A 12687-nucleotide genomic window follows, 5' to 3' on the forward strand; every position below is an offset into this window, starting at 1 on the left:
CCATGAAAGAATGGAAATCTAAATAATTTCCTTAACTATTTTCTATGCCATGTATGCACTGATTGCCATTCCAGCTAGAGCTTGTTGAAAAAAATTGATTTTCAAAATTTTTCCTCAAACAATAGAGTACATTTTTCACAAAAGTGTATTCTGTTTTTCGACAGCTCTACAACAAGTCAGAACATTTCAAAACTCAAAAGTTTTCAACAAAAAGAAAGGGACCAACTTTTGACAAGCCTTTTTCTGACCAGCTCTAGTCCCAGCTGCACTGTCTGTCCCAAAGCTAGATCAGACATTATCTGTAATTTTTCTGAAAGTTCCTCACTGAAAATTCCAGCTACCAGATGACCTCTTATCTGTACTTTTTTTCAGCTGTATCAAAGTCACTCTGCTTGTTCATATAGGGCTGCAGTAAAAGATCCCATGCTTGCTCTGTGCCCTTCAACTCCAGGCTGTATTGGCTTTTCTGTGGAATCTTAGCAGTGCTGAATGGAGGACAATGAGCATCTTTCAGAACCCAATCCTCCCCAGCATAGGGATGCATGTTCCCTGCCTGCAGCCTACCCAGATCACATTCTTCGCCCCACACTGACCTTGAATTCATGGAGTTCTAGGAAAGGGGTGCCAAGAATGTCAACGACTCCTTGTTCTTCATGAGTGGGGTGGGATCGACTTACAAAGCGTCTCCTCCAGGCCCAGGTGTACAGGACAAGATCTGGTCCTATAATCTTAGAGCTTAATCCTACAAATGCGCACACAAGTAACTGTGCTTACATGAGTACGACCATTAAACTCAATGGGACAACTCATGTGAGTAAATTTATTCATTTATGTAACTGTTGAATTGAGCCCTTAATGTTGTATACTGTTTCTCTCATACAAAGGCTGCATCCATGCCAGGAAAAAAAGGTGGATTTTTACCATACGAGCTAACTTGCGGCAACTAATACAAGGTAAAATCTTACTGTGGCTAAGGCAGCTGTAGTTTTAACATGTGTTAGCAGGTCCACGTAAACACTAGACTCTCCTCAAGCCTGTACCTTGACCTACTAACATGTTAAAACGACAACTGCCTTGTCCACAATAGGATTTTACTGCATTTCAATTATTACGTATTCACGTATTACCTAACACATGATAAAAGTATATCTTTTTATCTTGTGATTACAAGGCCAAACAGGTTTTATGAAAAGTATTAGATTTTGTATTATTTATTAATAGAATTTACATGCCTCTCATGTTAGATTTTTTAGTACAACACATAAAAGTCCACATTCGTTAAATATTAATTGTGGCAAATTGCTGGCACTACTTTGATGGGTCTCGCGCTTTCTCTTCTTGGGGAGGGTTCAGGGCACCGTTTCTCGCCCCTGAACCGGGGTATTAACTGCCCCACTAGTGTCCTAAAGGAGAGGAGTGGAGAGGGAGGGACCTGGGCCCGTCCTCTACTCTGGGTCCCAGCCCAGGGGCCCTAGGGATAGCAGTAAACCGCTTGAACTAGCGGTTCCTTCCCCTGAGCTACTTCCCTCTCCTGCCCTTCAGCTTGTGGGGCTTCCTGCCCTCCCTCTGCACAAACCAGATGTCCCTTTACCTAGGGTCTTGGTCATCTTAGCCCACCGCAGCACTTCTCCAGACTCTCCGCTGCTTCCCTCCAAACTACTCTCTGCTCCAACACCAATCCACTCTGCTTCAACTTTTCCAAACTGCTCTCTCCTCCAACACCAATCCACTCTGCTTTAACTCCTTCCCTTGTCTGATTGAAGCGGGGGTTTTATCAGGTGACTGGCTTCAGGTGCTTTAATTGGCTTCAGGTGCTTTAATTAATCTATAGCAAACTTTCTTCCCTCTACAGGGAATAAGGCTCCCTTCTAACACTCTCCTGCTTGACTGTGGGGCCGTTTTCCGATCCTCGGTCCGTTCATGTATCCGGGCGGAGTTCCTCTGGGCGGCGTCCACCAACTCCCTTGATGCTTTTGAGGAGCGGGGGGTGCTGTCTGAGGTTCTCTGCTCGGTGTCCCTGTCCGGTTCCCTTTGTTTGACCCTTTGATCGGGGGAGAGAGTAAGGGACCCCAGCCCCAGCCATTGCTGCTGCGGACACCACCTTAGAGGGGTCCTTTCACACATGGGTGCACGTGCCCCCCCCCCCCGGATTGTCCACCCCACAGCCTGCCCCTCTTGTTGGGTGCTTTCGGAGGAGGGAATTGTTGGTGACACTTGGGCGTGGCGCCAGGTAACTCGAGGGGGTGGCAGACCTTGAGAGTCGATGAAGCCCCCTTACTCTGGGCCACCAGGTAACTCGGAAGGGTGGAAGATCACGAGAGTCGAGGAAGCCCCCTGCCCTGGGCCCAGGCAAGCTTGAACACTTCCCTCCCCTGAAGCTAATGCGAAAACAATTGTGATTGGTTGCTGTGTCACACATTGCATATGCTGCTATTTTTACTTTTTAAGTGTGTTATGCAAATAAAAACACCTTTTTTGCTCAAAAAAAAAAAAACCACTCTCCTGCTGCCCTCTGGCCATGCTGTATCACATAATTTACCTGCATAATGCAGTATTGTCTAACATATCATTCTTTTTTGGTTTATAGATTCTTGAATCTGATCAAAGCACCAAAAGTCACATCAACCTAATCACCATCCTCATGAAATCAACCTAATCACCATCCTCAGGGGTGCTAGAACAATTTTTATAGTGGGGGTGATGAGAGCCATTGAACCAAACTGTAAACCCTGTACTGTATATGACGGAAACCACTTCAAGCCAGGGGACGCAGCAGCGTCCCGCAGTTCCAGCACCTATGCATTAACCTATGGTTAAAATATTTCTTGCATAGGTGCAATCACTTTAAAGTTTCAATCAATGTAAAAGCCTCAAAAGTGTGACTTGTCTGTGAGCTTCTTTTAAAAAATACAAAAGCAGGTTGAGAATATTATGTACTAGTTACCTTCATTTTTCAAAATAATGCAAATTCAGTTAAATTGCTGCAACATTGAAAGGTTTTTTGTTTTATTTTTCACTTATACTGATGATACTCAAAAAAACCCAACATATTTAAGTTAGTAAATAACTCCAAAATTGAGACCTTAATATATCAAATTCTAAGATCAATTTAAAGGTTTCCAAACTTGATTACAGTTGTATGGGAAATTATTTTGCTCAGCGTTAGATAGTTAACTGGCCATTTTTATACTTACGTTTGGAATCTTTAAACTGTTTAAATATTAAAGTACCAGCTTCCACCAATTAAAATTTAAATCCAGTGCAGAAACAAAATTGATTCAAACTATACACAAAGATTATCTCCATCTTGCTAAGAATATCAGAAATACATAGGATTATTATATATGAGGAACTAAAGATAATCTAAGCAAAAATTTGTTTTCATAAACACTAGAGAACTTAACACTTTTTTCTGTAGAATGCTGTTATGTGCCTGAGTGAAAATCCTGTCCCCAAAGACAGACCTGAGTAAAGGGCCTTGTACAGAAGAACTCCATGGGAGTCAGGACTGACATATGGAATCTCCTCCCACATGCCATGAAGCAGGTACAGGAGCAGAGCTCCTCAGCATCTAATTCTACCTCCCCCTAATACTAAAACCACCCTCCATAGCAACACAGGAGTCCCCCACAAGAGCAGTGCTCTAACATCATGCAAGGAGGATACAACCCTCTGCGAGTATGTCTAAATCGGAGAAAAAGATGTGTAGTTTTACAAGATGTTAGCTCAAAGCTCTAAAATCCCTAAAATGTGTTAACTGGTCAAGGTGAAGACCAGGTGTATCAACTAACATACAACTTGTCAAGTCTACATTAGAGTTCTAAAATATTTTATGTAATCATGTCAGTTAACATGTTTTAAAAATACATCTTTTACCTTAGTCTAGACAAGCCCTATGGGGTCTCCCAGCAGCTTATTCCTTCCTGTTCTGGGAAAACACAGCTGTTCTGTTTCCACTTTTTTTATTTGTGGCATGCATGTATGTGCGCAGCATGAATCTCCCCTAGCAAATATAAAAAGCATAGAAGTCAAGACCACTGTGAAGATCTCTCTCTGGAACTTTTAAATCTTTTAACTTTTAAATATTTTAAATCTTGTCCCCCAAGATATTTTATTTGCATTTTTACTGTATATATTAGATCTTGAAATATATGGTATCTTCACTGTTAAAAGTTAAAATGTGTATGCGCATATAATAAACTGTGAATACCATTATGAGGCAAGAAGTTAAAGAGAGACGTTTTATTTTGGGATCCTAAATGTTTGCTTTTAAAAACAGTACAAATCACTGTGAAACGCAGTAAGGCTCAGCCCTGCAGAGACATGGATGAAGGTTGTGAGAGAGAAGCGCTGAGCTACCAGTAGGATTGCTGAGCACAGTGCTTTGTTATTCATGATCCAATAAGGCAAAGTAAGCTGAAAGTGGCAGGCCCTGCTCTCCTCTACAAATGTCATGAGGCATTGAGCATCTGGCTGTAAGAGATAGTGTTTTCCTAAAACCTTTAGAACCCTGTGTCTGTTGCAGGGATCCTGTGGAAAAAAATTTTAGGTAATCTTGTAATTAAAGACTGTATCATAATGCATATGCACAAGGGGGCTGAATTAAGGTTGCATGAGCTACCTAAATATTGACATTTCCTAAAGTTTGAGTGCTTGCCTTTGTAGCCTCAATAACATTCTTTTAAAATATTTTATTTGTAGGTAATATTTTAAACATTGCTTGTTATAAAACCTGTATCACGTAACTCTTCCTCAATTTCACCTTACTGAGTTCACCTTCTTTTCCCAACTCACTCCTTCGCTGTATGTTTCTGAACCAGAATCTTGCCAATATTTTAAACAACAAAATTAACTCTAATCCAGCAGGAACCATTTTGCCTTGTCTCCCTCTCCTCTTCTTCCTCCCGCTAGTTCCACTCTCTCCTTCTTCATGCCAGCCTCCGACTCTGAGGCTACCCTTGTATTTCTGCCTCTAACATCTCAATCTATCTTGGGTTCCCCTTCTCCCTCACTCTCATTCAATCCCTCTTACCTATCTTTAATCATCTCTACTTGCTTCCTTCCTTACATTTGCAAAGATGCTTTCCCCCCTATTTTGACAAATCCTTCCCTCAGATCCATTTGATTTACTAACAACTAGTCTAACTATCCAATTTGAATATATAAGTGCTCATACAATAGAAAGCGGGTTGAGGGTTGCAAATGACTGTACACCAAAACTACATACACAAGTTTAGAAGTGGCTTGAAAAATTTGGTCCTGAAGATATAACCCCATTGTGCCTTTCTAATGTGCATTAGGGAGATCTCAGAAAAGTGGGTGATCTTATACATATGGCACTGTGGACTTCACCTATGGTCATGGAATCACAAAATTGTTTCCTTTGCAGGCTCTCTTAGACTGCAGGCAAGGGAATCACACCAATCACTCCCCCACAAAGTGACAATCAAAACAGTGCTCCCCACACAGAAAGAGTAAGGAGTCTTAAGTAAACTAACCCGATGAAGTGGAAGCTTCCAAATCCACATGGAAATTCTCTACTCTACTGTCGTCATCCCAAAGAAATCACTATGGGGAGAAAATGGAGAGAAAATAAATCATCTGCCCTAGTCTCTCTCATTTTACTGCTGCTGTTGTTCAGTATTTTGTCTCTGTCACAAAACCCAAAGGATTGTTATGATGGCTAATTAGTTAATGCCTGTAACATCTCTGAAGACGGAAAATGCTGTAACGCAGCGAGTATCTGCTTCTGGATTTACACAGTATTTTTATGGCTTTAGTGAAAATATGCATAAGAACACAAAAGAGAGAGAATAAATGGAAGATATATTTTCATGCACATAAATGGAAATAAACACTCAGAAAATATAAACTCACTAAACCCCCAAATCCATGTTATAATTTACAAGTGATATATTTAAAATGTCATCACGGTTTTCTTTATTTAGACTTTAGTTTTTGAAAAAGGCCTTCAATGTATTTCACACTGCTACAGAACTCAGCACTCGTATGCTGCAGAAATCAAGAGATGTTGCCAAAAAAATTAGGTCGAGTATGCGGCAGAATGCCAGGGGCATGATCATATATCATGTAATATATGGTTCAGTGGGATAATAATAACAATAATAATGCTTTGCATTTTTCACATTGGAACTACTTCACAAATCCAGGCCCTGATCCTGAATCCCTCTCTCAGACAAGTAGACCCACTGAAGTCAATGGGACTACTCATGTGAATAAGAGGTGCAGAATTCAGTCCAAACCAATGGTACTGTCCCATTTCACAGATACAGAATGCAGCGTACAAAAACTTTGCCCAATACCACAGAGCTCCCAGGTCTGTGATCAGCCCACATCTCTTTCATGGAGGAGTTTAGGAATTGTGCATCAGACTTAACTCTGAATGTCCTAGTTTTTGCTGTTTCCTTAAAATTTATTTGCATTTTCAAAAGGTAAGCAAATGAAATGGACTAATACACTGTACCAGGACAGAAAACCATTCATATCCCATATACAGCAATCTAAATGTAAGTTATACAGGTGTACCCTTCTTCTTTTATACTCACATTATAGCACGTATAAGATTAAATAATTTTTGTGCTAGGATTCTTTGTCACCACTAGGCAGTTGGGATTTTACGTGATACATAGTAATAAATACTCTTCAGGCCAAAATACATAGCTTCCATGGCCAGACACTGGCTTTTGCATTATGAAGGTAGATTTTTTCCCCCGTAAGATCTTCACAGGCCAACTCAGACCCTATTAGTTTTCCTCTTCTCTCCCTCTCTTCAGCCTCCTGTGGCCACTGAATGCTGGATGTAGCACTCTCTAGACTCCTGGAGCAGCCAGTGGGAACCGAGGATATTGCGATCTGATTGCTAAGGCAGGATGTAGATGTATTTTATGCTGATCTGAGCCCATATGAAAAGACTCCTGGCAAATGGTATGAATGATAAGGGAACCAGGCATTGACAGGTTATTTAATTTTATGGGAGTTTACATAATTCAACTTCTCTTATTTGCTTAAAATGTTTATATGACAAATGCAAACAAAAAGCATCATTGCTGGAGCTCCAGGTAACTAATTATAATAGCATATTCACCTGCATGTAAAGTCTCACTGAGATCGAAAGGATGTTGAATATTATCTGTATGAGGAATGTGACTGAAGAAAGTATTTACATAAAGTAAAATACTACCATTCGGAATTTTAGAAACAACAACTGTCAAAAGGGCTGAGTTTTCATCATAAATCAATTGCCTATTAAAAAGTTTCATTATAAAGTAATTAAACATTTTATTTAGAGGAACATAAAGAAAAAACACAGCCAAAATTAACAAAATAAGATATGTACTTTTTATTCTTCTTCTTTAGTGAAATTAGAAAGAGCAATTAAATGCGGTTTGGTATAAAAAAACAAAAACCAGAGTTTATCTTACACTTGCAGGCAATACGACATTTATCAAATATATATTTTTCCATTTGATCACAGTATTTAAATAATTTTTAGTACTTACATGCATGATCAAAGATTAATATCTCCACATACTCTGTGAGCAACTCAAGGCATAACTGCGGTATTATATATTTAATATATTTAAAATATATTTATTTAAAATCTCCTATGGAAAGAAAGTGTATTCACTATGAATTCAGGTTTCTTCACTGTAAATGTTTGTCTACTGTCAAAAAGGTTTAAATTGTTTGAAATCTCATACACTTTACAACCCAGTTTACCACTGGCTCTGTAGTTATTAATGTCTTTGGCTCTTTTGGCTTCATTCTAATATTTTGAAAATTTAATGCTAATGTTTCTTCTGCTTCCCTCCCGCCCTGCATACGCTCCCCCCATAAACTGTGCCAACTCAAACCTACATAAGTGAACAGGAGATATAAGCTGTATATAAATGTATTGAATATGTAAGTAATTTAAAAAGTGTCAGATAGGTGTATTAATAATAATATAATCAGTTATTTTTCCACTGACCACCTATATATGCTTCCCAATAGAGAAGCTGTTTGGTACTACTATGAACTTCTTTTTAAATCTCCAGATCTATTATAATCCAAAGAAGAACTAAACAGATCATTATGAACACTGTCTTTGAAACAGAGGACCCTCAATAATGTTGAACGTGAGACAACCACTTGGTGTTTTTAGCCCTACAGCATAATGCTGCTCAAACACCCTTCCTCTGATATGTTGTTTTCCCCAAGAGGCAGTCAGTCCCTTTCACTGATGTCTAGGTACATAAACTTGTCACTATTGCCATTCACTCAAGTTCACCCACAGCACTGGGAATCTAACTAGCCCAGTTCAGAGCTTGATATTTCAACAGGGCTACATACAATTCCCTGAAGCTAAGCACTCATTATCCTCTTTGTGTAAGCATATATGGCAGAAAAATGTCATTTATTACTAAAATATTATTCCTAATAGACAAAATTTTAAGAAGTAAACTGACAATTTTGTATAAAATAATCTGATGCATTTTAACATCTTTTTTTTTAAATTACAAGTGTGCGTTCAGAGTGAGACATACATATATTACCATTCTAAACTAGCAACAAAGTGTGATACTGTAGGGGAAAATGTGTTAAGCAATTTTCATATGTATCACACTACTATTTTGAAACATTTTATTCTAATTATAAACTGCATGGCTCCAACACAAAACTTTGCTAATTTCCAATGCAAAAAATGCAAGGGAGTACACAATTAATATAATTTTCTTTATAAAAAAGTTTAAATTTTATGACAAATTTTCCCCGTAAGGAAGAACCAAGTATTGTATTAAAGTCTACTGAAACTGACAAAAGTAGCTGTAGTTTAAGATACAAACAGAACATTCATGTTCTTCAGTAATGGAAATATGTTAAAGAATAGAACGTCTAAATACAACTTCAGATAGAACCTGTAGAAAAACAATGACGCACAAAAATTACAAGAAAATCATTTTAGTTAGATGACAACAGAGAACAACCCCACCTTATTTTTGTAACAACAAGTCCTACAAAGTTAGCCAGACTTCTAAATTCCATAACTATTCCTATTAGTTCACTTAACAGTAGTTTAGGATTTTAATGGGCATGTTTTACAAGTAACAAAAAACTTGATAGGTAAATAAATCCACGTTTTACCCAATCCTCAAACAATAAATTAAAAGAAAGCTTCACCATAAGGTACCACTTCACTGAACAATTTGTGAGAGCCTAAGCCTGTTATCATTGCAGTCAATGGGAAAATCTTCAATGGGAGCAGGATTGGGCCCTAAATTAACCCTACTTCTTAGGTTTTAAAAAGTGACAGCCAAATGGATGGACACTACATCCAAACTGAGTTGGTAAAAAAATGGTTTCCATATACAACTGAAGACATCACTCTTTTTCAAGTCTGTTATGATATGGAGACAGATTAACTCAGTCCTTCCTCTGCATTTTCATACATTAAATTATATATTTTTTCTTAAATGCCTTGCCCATAGTAATAATGAACTAACTACAGCAATATACAAAATAGATTTAACTAGTGAACACTTTCTATTTTACAAATGACTGAAGAATTTAAAAACGTCTGAGATTAACCATACTAAAATTTCATGTCCAGTGACACACTAGTTTTCTTGTGATAGAACAAACATATTCAAATACACCTTGATTATGTATGTCGCTCTGCATAAAATCTGAATGAAGTGATTCATTAAAGACCTTGACAATTTTATCTTTTGGATAAATCCTAACTCTTGAGAAGACAAAATGCCTGATCCTTAAAGGTATCGAGCTCTTGCAAATTCCAGTAACTTCAAGGAGAGCTGTAGGTATTCTAGACTTCTCAGGATCAAGCCATTAGGCAGGGCTTTTATAGCAAAGGAGCAAGTGCCCTGGGCCATATGTGATTTTAACAACACAAAATCTACAAAACTAAAACTAGCATGATATTGAATAGAGATTCACCATAAATACTGTGTTTAAACAGTAATTGGAGTTTAGCAACAGAGCTGTTTACAAGCTTCCATGTATACTTCTAATATTGTGTGCTTTATTTTGTAACTGTTTATGCACTTCTCTGGTTTTCCTCTTTTTCTCACACCATTGAATACCTCCTATACAAAGCACTTCAGTATTTTACTTTTCCCCACGCTATCATGGACATTAAGAATGACACAATCAACCAAAGACATAGCCATACACTCTCTTCACTACAACTTGACATTTGTGGCCAAAAACCCCAAAGCAAACTTGTGTAAAATATTTTAATTAGGCTAACAAGAAAAAGAAATGATCAAAGATGTCTTCTTATTAGCATAACAAAAATACTTCCATGACTGATCATTTTTGCTGAACATCATCCATATATAGCATGTGGAAAGATAGGTTATTTTAAAATTACATGTACTAGACAGGTACGATACATGTATTCTACTGCCATCAAAACAAGAAGTATTGCACTCATTATAAAAATCCATACTATGAAGGCCTCTAACTACAGGTAGTAGCAATCTTTTTAGTTCACGTCTAAACTTTGAGATGCAAAAATGATTCAATATGTTTTTAAAATGTCCAAACAAAATGCATTTTAATGTAAAGTAGACCTATTTGATCTTCTATGCAAATTCATAGTTTTACACATCAGAAAATTTAATATAACAGTATTTGAACTATGAATATTTAAGCTGTTTATCATGATATGCCCAGTTTGTTTTGTTTTTTTTAAATGTTACCAGTTCTTTAAGGAAACAGCATGCTATTTTTGATACAAATACCACTGTGAAAAGTCTATGGAGAAGAGCTAGGGGGTTGTTATTTTGCTTTGTTTTGAATGGCACCTTACAAATAGCATCTCTGCAAGTTATGATTTAACACCTTATCAAAATGCAGCTAAAGTCTACACTACTCCAATTCAAACACCTAGGTAAAATAGCTGAAGGCACACAAAAACTGTAAAAATTCCTTGGGACAGATATGTTACTTGATAGCCACTAAAAAAAACCCCCCAAAAACAAAAACCAACAACCGGAACAAAAAAAAAAAAAGTTGTTTCCCAAGACATTTAAGATAGGCTATTTTACTGCAGAAATAAGTGTCTGTTTTCAATGCTCTTATAGGAACAGTCAACTGAACAGCTGAAGAAAACAGTCTAATACAACTTCGCAATTGGAAAGTAAACCTGGCTGCAATACTTCTAATAGCTGACAAAAGTAATAACGCTCTGTATCTGTTTTGTAACTGAAAACGAGCATGTGACACCCAACGATCCGTTTATTCTGGATTGCAGTCCTATTTTCACCATACATCCCTGCAGGATTAAAATTTTACACTGCTAGAACAAAACACTAACAATGAGGTAGCACTAAAGTTTTTCCTCTCTTCACTACTCCACTGAGACGCCAGCCGAAGAGTGGGAGCCATCACTATTAAGGTGCCAGTTATGATTTAAGAGGAGGTGTCCTGGAGCACAAGGAGCGAACATTTCAAGAGCTGTGCAGCCTTCCTGCAGCCCTCATCAATTTCTCCATCAACAATCTCTGCTGTCCCCCTCTCCCTGTATACCGTGGCTGTTTGGAAGCTGTATCGCTCATCCCATAAACACAAGTACAAATGCACCCTCCCAGCACACACATACGCTCGCTCTCCCTCACCTCACATGCAAGTCTTTGTAAGTCCCCTGAGAATTGCTCAAAACCAGAAACCAAGCAAAAAGAAAGAAACAAACAGAAGGGGGGGGGGCGAGAGGGGAAGCTTTGTGCTGCTGCTGTTGCAGTTGCTCCCAAGCATGCAGGGCAAAGGAAGAGTAGCTCCCCACTTTCATCAGCCGGCTACATCCCTGGGATAAAGGAGCAAGGCGGAATGATGCTGAGGCTGCAGAAGGGAAAATAAAGGCGTTGCAAACATGCTGGGATCCCCCTGAAATCCACCCGCCCTTCTCCCTAAAGCTGCCCGAGTGGGGGGTGGAGGAAATAACACACAAGGGGGAAAAGTGATGAAAAGACACAACTCACCTTAACAAGGGGTGTTGGATGGGGTCAGAGGAGGAAGGGTTTTGGTTGGTTGGTTTGTTTTAAACAGAGGTTGTGATGTTATTAAAACACACAGGCACAGAGTTTGGAAGCAGGGAGAAGAGTAGAGAAAAAAAAACGAAGGGGGGATAAATTATCGAGAGGGTGCGAGTCAGTCTGGCAGGAAAAGGGAGAACCCCCAAGGGGGAGGAGGGGTGGGAAGAGAAAAAAACAATCAGATGCCAAATCGAGCTCGAGCGTCGGTGCTGGGGGGAAGGCTCCCGGCGAGGTGGGCGCTTGCTTGTTGCTTTCCCAGCGCCTCTCGCTGGGTGGCTGCTGCTGGGTGTATTTCCCGGGCGGGCGGGCGGCTTTGCGGGGCGGCGTTAAGGCGGCTCGCGGTGGCTTATATCCCTGCTGCTGCTGCTGCTGCTGCCGCTGCCGCTGCCGCTGCGCTCCCCGGGCTCCCGCAGCTCGCTGTGGCTTTGCAGCCCAGCCGCTGCTCCTCCTGCCGCCGCTCTCGCCGGCCCCCTTCCCGCGCCCGCGCGCCCGCGCTCAGGCGCGCTCGCTGGCTCCTTCCCCAGGCTCCGCCGCCGCCGCTGCTGCTGAGCTGGCCGAGCTTCGCTGGCAGCCCTGGCCCCTCGCCCAGGCGGGCCGCGATGCACCAGCGGGAGGGGGCGTTGCCCTGCCC

At 39.8% G+C, this 12687-nt stretch overlaps 1 protein-coding gene across 10 annotated transcripts in view; it reads right to left on the reverse strand.

The window, feature by feature from the left end:
• Positions 1 to 12432, reverse strand: part of LOC140907213 (poly(rC)-binding protein 3-like) — a 713049-nt gene extending 700617 nt beyond the window's left edge. For 9 of the 10 annotated variants that reach the window (XM_073332635.1, XM_073332633.1, XM_073332636.1 and 6 more), the window contains exon 1: positions 12003 to 12432. The gene's annotated coding sequence lies outside the window, so the exon portion shown is untranslated. Of the gene's footprint in view, positions 1 to 5498; positions 5569 to 12002 lie in introns of all 10 variants that reach the window. The other variant, XM_073332618.1, reaches the window with a different exon arrangement.
• Between the last annotated feature and the right edge of the window lie 255 nt (positions 12433 to 12687).

The sequence above is a fragment of the Lepidochelys kempii genome, chromosome 2, assembly GCF_965140265.1.
Source record: "Lepidochelys kempii isolate rLepKem1 chromosome 2, rLepKem1.hap2, whole genome shotgun sequence".
Classification (NCBI taxonomy): domain Eukaryota; kingdom Metazoa; phylum Chordata; order Testudines; family Cheloniidae; genus Lepidochelys; species Lepidochelys kempii.